The 11,752-nt window shown below is 59.0% G+C and overlaps 1 pseudogene; it reads right to left on the bottom strand.

Annotated features, from left to right (window-relative positions):
- Nucleotides 1-10,962: 10,962 nt before the first annotated feature.
- On the bottom strand, nucleotides 10,963-11,625 carry LOC144591567 (dual specificity protein phosphatase 14-like; annotated as a pseudogene).
- Between the last annotated feature and the right edge of the window lie 127 nt (nucleotides 11,626-11,752).

An 11,752-nucleotide genomic window follows, 5' to 3' on the forward strand; every position in this document is an offset into this window, starting at 1 on the left:
GACCAACATGCCCCATCTACACTAGTCCCACCTGCCCACACCGACCAACATGCCCCATCTACACTAGTCCCACACCGACCAACATGCCCCATCTACACTAGTCCCACACCGACCAACATGCCCCATCTACACTAGTCCCACCTGCCCACACCGACCAAAATGCCCCATCTACACTAGTCCCACCTGCCCACACCGACCAACATGCCCCATCTACACTAGTCCCACACCGACCAACATGCCCCATCTACACTAGTCCCACCTGCCCACACCGACCAACATGCCCCATCTACATTCGTCCCACCTGCCCACACTGACCAACATGCCCCATCTACACTAGTCCCACCCGCCCACACCGACCAACATGCCCCATCTACACTAGTCCCACCTGCCCACACCAACCAACATGCCCCATCTACACTAGTCCCACACCGACCAACATGCCCCATCTACATTCGTCCCACCTGCCCACACTGACCAACATGCCCCATCTACACTAGTCCCACCCGCCCACACCGACCAACATGCCCCATCTACACTAGTCTCACCTGCCCACACCGACCAACATGCCCCATCTACACTAGTCTCACACCGACCAACATGCCCCATCTACACTGGTCCCACCTGCCCACACCGGCCAACATGCCCCATCTACATTCGTCCCACCTGCCCACACTGACCAACATGCCCCATCTACACTAGTCCCACCTGCCCACACCGACCAACATGCCCCATCTACAATAGTCCCACACCGACCAACATGCCCCATCTACACTAGTCCCACCTGCCCACACCGACCAACATGCCCCATCTACACTAGTCCCACCTGCCCACACCGGCCAACATGCCCCATCTACACTAGTCCCACCTGCCCACACCGACCAACATGCCCCATCTACACTAGTCCCACCCGCCCACACTGACCAACATGCCCCATCTACACTAGTCTCACCTGCCCACACCGACCAACATGCCCCATCTACACTAGTCCCACCTGCCCACACCGACCAACATGCCCCATCTACACTAGTCCCACCTGCCCACACCGACCAACATGCCCCATCTACACTAGTCCCACCTGCCCACACCGGCCAAAATGCCCCATCTACACTAGTCCCACACCGACCAACATGCCCCATCTACATTAGTCCCACCTGCCCACACCGACCAACATGCCCCATCTACACTAGTCCCACCTGCCCACACCGACCAACATGCCCCATCTACACTAGTCCCACCTGCCCACACCGACCAACATGCCCCATCTACACTAGTCCCACCTGCCCACACTGACCAACATGCCCCATCTACACTAGTCCCACCTGCCCACACCGACCAACATGCCCCATCTACACTAGTCCCACACCGACCAACATGCCCCATGTACACTAGTCCCACCTGCCCACACCGGCCAACATGCCCCATCTACACTAGTCCCACCCGCCCACACCGACCAACATGCCCCATCTACACTAGTCCCACCCGCCCACACCGACCAACATGCCCCGTCTACACTAGTCCCACCCGCCCACACCGACCAACATGCCCCATCTACACTAGTCCCACCCGCCCACACCGACCAACATGCCCCATCAACATTCGTCCCACCTGCCCACACTGACCAACATGCCCCATCTACACTAGTCCCACCTGCCCACACCGACCAACATGCCCCATCTACACTAGTCCCACCTGCCCACACTGACCAACATGCCCCATCTACACTAGTCCCACCCGCCCACACCGACCAACATGCCCCATCTACACTAGTCCCACCTGCCCACACCAACCAACATGCCCCATCTACACTAGTCCCACACCGACCAACATGCCCCATCTACATTCGTCCCACCTGCCCACACCGACCAACATGCCCCATCTACACTAGTCCCACCTGCCCACACTGACCAACATGCCCCATCTACACTAGTCCCACCCGCCCACACTGACCAACATGCCCCATCTACACTAGTCTCACCTGCCCACACCGACCAACATGCCCCATCTACACTAGTCCCACCTGCCCACACCGACCAACATGCCCCATCTACACTAGTCCCACCCGCCCACACCGACCAACATGCCCCACCTACACTAGTCCCACCTGCCCACACCGACCAACATGCCCCATCTACACTAGTCCCACACCGACCAACATTCCCCATCTACACTGGTCCCACCTGCCCACACCGACCAACATGACCCATCTACACTAGTCCCACCTGCCCACACCGACCAACATGCCCCATCTACACTAGTCCCACACCGACCAACATGCCCCATCTACATTAGTCCCACCTGCCCACACCGGCCAACATGCCCCATCTACACTAGTCCCACCTGCCCACACCGACCAACATGCCCCATCTACACTAGTCTCACCTGCCCACACCGACCAACATGCCCCATCTACATTCGTCCCACCTGCCCACACTGACCAACATGCCCCATCTACACTAGTCCCACCTGCCCACACCGACCAACATGCCCCATCTACACTAGTCCCACCTGCCCACACTGACCAACATGCCCCATCTACACTAGTCCCACCTGCCCACACCGACCAACATGCCCCATCTACACTAGTCTCACCTGCCCACACCGACCAACATGCCCCATCTACACTAGTCCCACCTGCCCACACCGACCAACATGCCCCATCTACACTAGTCCCACACCGACCAACATGCCCCATCTACACTAGTCCCACACCGACCAACATGCCCCATCTACACTAGTCCCACCTGCCCACACCGACCAACATGCCCCATCTACACTAGTCCCACCTGCCCACACTGACCAACATGCCCCATCTACACTAGTCCCACCTGCCCACACCGGCCAACATGCCCCATCTACACTAGTCCCACCTGCCCACACCGACCAACATGACCCATCTACACTAGTCCCACCTGCCCACACCGACCAACATGCCCCATCTACACTAGTCCCACACCGACCAACATGCCCCATCTACACTAGTCCCACCTGCCCACACCGACCAACATGCCCCATCTACACTAGTCCCACCTGCCCACACCGACCAACATGCCCCATCTACACTAGTCCCACCTGCCCACACTGACCAACATGCCCCATCTACACTAGTCCCACACCGACCAACATGCCCCATGTACACTAGTCCCACACCGACCAACATGCCCCATCTACACTAGTCCCACCCGCCCACACCGACCAACATGCCCCATCTACACTAGTCCAACCTGCCCACACCGGCCAAAATGCCCCATCTACACTAGTCCCACACCGACCAACATGCCCCATCTACACTAGTCCCACCTGCCCACACCGACCAACATGCCCCATCTACACTAGTCCCACCTGCCCACACCGACCAACATGCCCCATCTACACTAGTCCCACCAGCCCACACTGACCAACATGCCCCATCTACACTAGTCCCACCCGCCCACACCGACCAACATGCCCCATCTACACTAGTCCCACCCGCCCACACCGGCCAACATGCCCCACCTACACTAGTCCCACCTGCCCACACCGACCAACATGCCCCATCTACACTAGTCCCACCTGCCCACACCGACCAACATGCCCCATCTACACTAGTCCCACCTGCCCACACCAACCAACATGCCCCATCTACACTAGTCCCACCTGCCCACACCGACCAACATGCCCCATCTACACTAGTCCCACCTGCCCACAACGACCAACATGCCCCATCTACACTAGTCCCACCTGCCCACACCGACCAACATGCCCCATCTACACTAGTCCCACCTGCCCACACCGACCAACATGCCCCATCTACACTAGTCCCACACTGACCAACATGCCCCATCTACACTAGTCCCACCTGCCCACACCGACCAACATGCCCCATCTACACTAGTCCCACCTGCCCACACTGACCAACATGCCCCATCTACACTAGTCCCACCTGCCCACACCGACCAACATGCCCCATCTACACTAGTCCCACCTGCCCACACCGACCAACATGCCCCATCTACACTAGTCCCACACTGACCAACATGCCCCATCTACACTAGTCCCACCTGCCCACACCGGCCAACATGCCCCATCTACACTAGTCCCACCCGCCCACACCGACCAACATGCCCCATCTACACTAGTCCCACCTGCCCACACCGACCAACATGCCCCATCTACACTAGTCCCACCTGCCCACACCGACCAACATGCCCCATCTACACTAGTCCCACCTGCCCACACCGGCCAACATGCCCCATCTACACTAGTCCCACCTGCCCACACCGACCAACATGCCCCATCTACACTAGTCCCACCTGCCCACACCGACCAACATGCCCCATCTACACTAGTCCCACCTGCCCACACCGGCCAAAATGCCCCATCTACACTAGTCCCACACCGACCAACATGCCCCATCTACACTAGTCCCACCTGCCCACACCGACCAACATGCCCCATCTGCACTAGTCCCACCTGCCCACACCGACCAACATGCCCCATCTACACTAGTCCCACCTGCCCACACCGACCAACATGCCCCATCTACACTAGTCCCACCTGCCCACACTGACCAACATGCCCCATCTACACTAGTCCCACCTGCCCACACCGACCAACATGCCCCATCTACACTAGTCTCACCTGCCCACACCGACCAACATGCCCCATCTACACTAGTCCCACACCGACCAACATGCCCCATGTACACTAGTCCCACACCGACCAACATGCCCCATCTACACTAGTCCCACCCGCCCACACCGACCAACATGCCCCATCTACACTAGTCCCACCCGCCCACACCAGCCAACATGCCCCACCTACACTAGTCCCACCTGCCCACACCGACCAACATGCCCCATCTACACTAGTCCCACCTGCCCACACCGACCAACATACCCCATCTACACTAGTCCCACCTGCCCACACCGACCAACATGCCCCATCTACACTAGTCCCACCAGCCCACACTGACCAACATGCCCCATCTACACTAGTCCCACCTGCCCACACTGACCAACATGCCCCATCTACACTAGTCCCACACCGACCAACATGCCCCATCTACACTAGTCCCACACCGACCAACATGCCCCATCTACACTAGTCCCACCTGCCCACACCGACCAACATGCCCCATCTACACTAGTCCCACCTGCCCACACCGACCAACATGCTCCATCTACATTCGTCCCACCTGCCCACACTGACCAACATGCCCCATCTACACTAGTCCCACCTGCCCACACCGACCAACATGCCCCATCTACACTAGTCCCACCTGCCCACACTGACCAACATGCCCCATCTACACTAGTCCCACCCGCCCACACCGACCAACATGCCCCATCTACACTAGTCCCACCTGCCCACACCAACCAACATGCCCCATCTACACTAGTCACACACCGACCAACATGCCCCATCTACATTCGTCCCACATGCCCACACTGACCAACATGCCCCATCTACACTAGTCCCACCCGCCCACACTGACCAACATGCCCCATCTACACTAGTCTCACCTGCCCACACCGACCAACATGCCCCATCTACACTAGTCCCACCTGCCCACACCGACCAACATGCCCCATCTACACTAGTCCCACCCGCCCACACCGGCCAACATGCCCCATCTACACTAGTCCCACCTGCCCACACCGGCCAACATGCCCCATCTACACTAGTCCCACCTGCCCACACCGACCAACATGCCCCATCTACACTAGTCCCACCTGCCCACACCGACCAACATGCCCCATCTACATTCGTCCCACCTGCCCACACTGACCAACATGCCCCATCTACACTAGTCCCACCTGCCCACACCGACCAACATGCCCCATCTACACTAGTCCCACCTGCCCACACTGACCAACATGCCCCATCTACACTAGTCCCACCTGCCCACACCGACCAACATGCCCCATCTACACTAGTCTCACCTGCCCACACCGACCAACATGCCCCATCTACACTAGTCCCACCTGCCCACACCGACCAACATGCCCCATCTACACTAGTCTCACCTGCCCACACTGACCAACATGCCCCATCTACACTAGTCCCACCTGCCCACACTGACCAACATGCCCCATCTACACTAGTCCCACCTGCCCACACCGACCAACATGCCCCATCTACATTAGTCCCACCTCCCCACACCGACCAACATGCCCCATCTACACTAGTCCCACACCGACCAACATGCCCCATGTACACTAGTCCCACACCGACCAACATGCCCCATCTACACTAGTCCCACCCGCCCACACCGACCAACATGCCCCATCTACACTAGTCCCACCCGCTCACACCGACCAACATGCCCCATCTACACTAATCCCACACCGACCAACATGCCCCATCTACACTAGTCCCACCTGCCCACACCGACCAACATGCCCCATCTACACTAGTCCCACCCACCCACACCGACCAACATGCCCCATCTACACTAGTCCCACCCGCCCACATCGACCAACATGCCCCATCTACACTAGTCCCACCTGCCCACACTGACCACCATGCCCCATCTACACTAGTCCCACCTGCCCACACCGACCAACATGCCCCATCTACACTAGTCTCACCTGCCCACACCGACCAACATGCCCCATCTACACTAGTCCCACACTGACCAACATGCCCCATCTACACTAGTCCCACCTGCCCACACCGACCAACATGCCCCATCTACACTAGTCCCACCTGCCCACACCGGCCAACATGCCCCATCTACACTAGTCCCACCTGCCCACACCGACCAACATGCCCCATCTACACTAGTCCCACACCGACCAACATGCCCCATCTACACTAGTCCCACCCGCCCACACCGACCAACATGCCCCATCTACACTAGTCCCACACCGACCAACATGCCCCATGTACACTAGTCCCACACCGACCAACATGCCCCATCTACATTCGTCCCACCTGCCCACACTGACCAACATGCCCCATCTACACTAGTCCCACCCGCCCACACTGACCAACATGCCCCATCTACACTAGTCTCACCTGCCCACACCGACCAACATGCCCCATCTACACTAGTCCCACCTGCCCACACCGACCAACATGCCCCATCTACACTAGTCCCACCCGCCCACACCGACCAACATGCCCCACCTACACTAGTCCCACCTGCCCACACCGACCAACATGCCCCATCTACACTAGTCCCACACCGACCAACATGCCCCATCTACACTGGTCCCACCTGCCCACACCGACCAACATGACCCATCTACACTAGTCCCACCTGCCCACACCGACCAACATGCCCCATCTACACTAGTCCCACCTGCCCACACCGACCAACATGCCCCATCTACACTAGTCCCACACCGACCAACATGCCCCATCTACATTAGTCCCACCTGCCCACACCGGCCAACATGCCCCATCTACACTAGTCCCACACCGACCAACATGCCCCATCTACATTCGTCCCACCTGCCCACACTGACCAACATGCCCCATCTACACTAGTCCCACCTGCCCACACCGACCAACATGCCCCATCTACACTAGTCCCACCTGCCCACACTGACCAACATGCCCCATCTACACTAGTCCCACCTGCCCACACCGACCAACATGCCCCATCTACACTAGTCTCACCTGCCCACACCGACCAACATGCCCCATCTACACTAGTCCCACCTGCCCACACCGACCAACATGCCCCATCTACACTAGTCTCACCTGCCCACACTGACCAACATGCCCCATCTACACTAGTCCCACCTGCCCACACTGACCAACATGCCCCATCTACACTAGTCCCACCTGCCCACACCGACCAACATGCCCCATCTACATTAGTCCCACCTGCCCACACCGACCAACATGCCCCATCTACACTAGTCCCACACCGACCAACATGCCCCATCTACACTAGTCCCACACCGACCAACATGCCCCATCTACACTAGTCCCACCCGCCCACACCGACCAACATGCCCCATCTACACTAGTCCCACCCGCCCACACCGACCAACATGCCCCATCTACACTAGTCCCACACCGACCAACATGCCCCATCTACACTAGTCCCACCTGCCCACACCGACCAACATGCCCCATCTACACTAGTCCCACCCGCCCACACCGACCAACATGCCCCATCTACACTAGTCCCACACCGACCAACATGCCCCATCTACACTAGTCCCACCTGCCCACACCGACCAACATGCCCCATCTACACTAGTCCCACCTGCCCACACCGACCAACATGCCCCATCTACCCTAGTCCCACCTGCCCACACCGACCAACATGCCCCATCTACACTAGTCCCACACCGACCAACATGCCCCATCTACACTAGTCCCACACCGACCAACATGCCCCATCTACACTAGTCCCACCTGCCCACACCGACCAACATGCCCCATCTACCCTAGTCCCACCTGCCCACACCGACCAACATGCCCCATCTACACTAGTCCCACACCGACCAACATGCCCCATCTACACTAGTCCCACACCGACCAACATGCCCCATCTACATTAGTCCCACCTGCCCACACCGACCAACATGCCCCATCTACACTAGTCCCACCTGCCCACACCGACCAACATGCCCCATCTACACTAGTCCCACATCGACCAACATGCCCCATCTACACTAGTCCCACCTGCCCACACCGACCAACATACCCCATCTACACTAGTCCCACCTGCCCACACCGACCAACATGCCCCATCTACACTAGTCCCACACCGACCAACATGCCCCATCTACACTAGTCCCACCCACCCACACCGACCAACATGCCCCATCTACACTAGTCCCACCCGCCCACATCGACCAACATGCCCCATCTACACTAGTCCCACCTGCCCACACCGACCAACATGCCCCATCTACACTAGTCCCACCCGCCCACACCGACCAACATGCCCCATCTACACTAGTCCCACCTGCCCACACCGACCAACATGCCCCATCTACACTAGTCCCACCTGCCCACACCGGCCAACATGCTCCATCTACACTAGTCCCACACCGACCAACATGCCCCATCTACACTAGTCCCACCTGCCCACAGCGGCCAACATGCCCCATCTACACTAGTCCCACCTGCCCACACCGACCAACATGCCCCATCTACACTAGTCCCACCTGCCCACACCGACCAACATGCCCCATCTACACTAGTCCCACCTGCCCGCGTTTGGCCCATATCCCTCCAAACCATGTACCTGTCGAAGTGTCTCTTAAACGTTGTGATAGTCCCAGCCTCAACTACCTCCTCCGGCAGCTCGTTCCATACACCCACCACCCTCTGTGTGGACAAGTTGCCCCTCAGGTTCCTCACATCAAACCCATGTCATCTGGTCCTCGATTCCCCTACTCTGGGCAAGAGACTCTGTGCGTCTACCCTATCTATTCCCCTCGTGATCTTGTACACCTCTATAAGATCGCCCCTCATCCTCCTGGGGAATAGATCGGGTAGACGCACAGAGTCTCTTGCCCAGAGTAGGGGGATCGAGGACCAGAGGACAAGGGTTTAAGGTGAGGGGGTGGGGAGAGCTTCTGGCACTTTGGCCTTCATCAGTCAGGGTATTGAGTGTAGACGTTGAGAGGTCACGTTGCAGTTGTACCAGGCGTTGGTGAGGCCGTGTTTAGAGCGTTGCGTTCAGTTCTGGGCGCCGCGTTGCGGGAGAGATGTCGTCGAGCTGGAAAGGGCGCGGAGAAGATTCACGAGGATGTAGCCAGGACTCGAGGGGCCTGACCTACAGTGGAGAGGTTGGGGCAGGATGGGGCTCTGTGGTGTAAGGGTGGGACATATGGGGACACGCTCACACACAGATAGACTCACACACACACACAGATACACACACACACACACACACACACAGATAGACACACCCACTCACACACATCGTGTGTAACTCCACCACCACTCTGTGTCTCTCTGTATCTTTATCGGAAGGCCCAGTAGGAGGCCGGGGCGTGCGTTCGTGCGTGTGCACGCGTTTGTGTGTGCGTGCGTCCGTTTGTTTGTGCGTGCGTGCGTTTGTGCGTGCGTAACTCCACTACCACTCCATGTCTCTCTGTGTCTCTGTCTTTATCTGAAGGCCCAGTATGAGGCCAGGGCGTGTGGCGCTTGGCCTTGGTACAGGTCTGGAGCCATGCCCATGGGGGTGTGCGTGCGTTTGTGCGTGCGTAACTCCACTACCACTCCATGTCACTCTCTGTCTTTATCTGAAGGCCCAGTATGAGTCCAGGGCGTGTGAGGCTTGGCCTTAGTACAGGTCGGGAGCCATGCCCATGGGGGTGGGCACCATGCTGATCGTGCGTGCGTGCGTTTGTGCGTGCGTAACTCCACCACTATCACTCTGTGTCTCTCTGTCTTTATCTGAAGGCCCAGTATGAGGCCAGGGCGTGTGAGGCTTGGCCTTGGTACAGGTCGGGAGCCATGCCCATGGGGGTGGGCACCATGCTGACCGTGTGTGTGCGTGCGTTTGTGCGTGCGTAACTCCACCACCATCACTCCATGTCACTCTCTGTCTTTATCTGAAGGCCCAGTATGAGGCCAGGGCGTGTGAGGCTTGGCCTTGGTACAGGTCGGGTGCCATGCCCATGGGGTGGGCACCATGCTGACCGTTTGTGCGTGCGTAACTCTACCACCACCACTACCATTCCATGTCTCTCTGTCTTTATCTGAAGGCCCAGTATGAGGCCAGGGCGTGTGAGGCTTGGCCTTGGTACAGGTCGGGAGCTATGCCCATGGGGGTGGGCACCATGCTGACTGCGTGTGCGTGCGTTTGTGCGTGCGTAACTCCACTACCACTCCATGTCACTCTCTGTCTCTATCTGGAGGCCCAGTATGAGGCCAGGGCGTGTGAGGCTTGGCCTTGGTACAGGTCGGGAGCCATGCCCATGTGGGGTGGGCACCATGCTGACCGTGTGTGCGTGCGTTTGTGCGTGCGTAACTCCACCACTACCATTCCATGTCACTCTGTCTTTATCTGAAGGCCCAGTATGAGGCCAGGGCGTGTGAGGCTTGGCCTTGGTACAGGTCGGGAGCCATGCCCAAGGGGGTGGGCACCATTGTGACCGTATTCTTCCCAAACAGACGCCTCTCGTAGTCGACCAGTTGCCTCCAGAAGCCCAGGTTGGGCCTAATGACAGGCCTACGAGACCGCACCCAGTCGTGGGCCTGGAGCAGGGGACCGGCGCTGGTGTTTCATCAGGTAGGCGATGCAGAGCGTGGGCGACCGGCTGACCCCCGCCACGCAGTGGACTAACGTGCGCCCGTTACGCCGGGGACACCCTGCCGGATCTTGTCGCCCACCGTGTCGAAGTAGAGGGAGAGGGGGGCGTGGGGGAGGTCGGGGAGGGGGATACGGATCACCTCGACGTCCGGCCAGCGCGGGCTGGTCAACTCCACCGTGGCGTTGACCACGCACGTAATGCCCCGTGAGAAACACAGCCTGGCGGTCGCCGGCGATGTTGCCGCTGCTCAGGAACAGCGAGGGGGTGATCTGGGCGATCCCCGAGATGGGGCCAGACAGGGCCGTGGGGGACAAGGTCAGTGTCCCACCCCCTCCCCCACCCCCCTCCCCCACCCACGGGGGGCTTGGGGTCCGGGCTGGGGGGGGCCGCGCCGGAAGAAGCGGAAATCCATGGCTGAGGGGGGAGAGGGGGAGGGGGGGGGCACGCAGGCTCATCCGGGCTAGGGGGGGAGAGGAGAGAGGGAGGGGGTGAGGAGGGGGGATTGGGGGGAGAGGGAGAGGAGAGAGGGAGGGGGGTGA

This window comes from Rhinoraja longicauda, unplaced genomic scaffold, assembly GCF_053455715.1.
Source record: "Rhinoraja longicauda isolate Sanriku21f unplaced genomic scaffold, sRhiLon1.1 Scf001128, whole genome shotgun sequence".
NCBI lineage: Eukaryota > Metazoa > Chordata > Chondrichthyes > Rajiformes > Arhynchobatidae > Rhinoraja > Rhinoraja longicauda.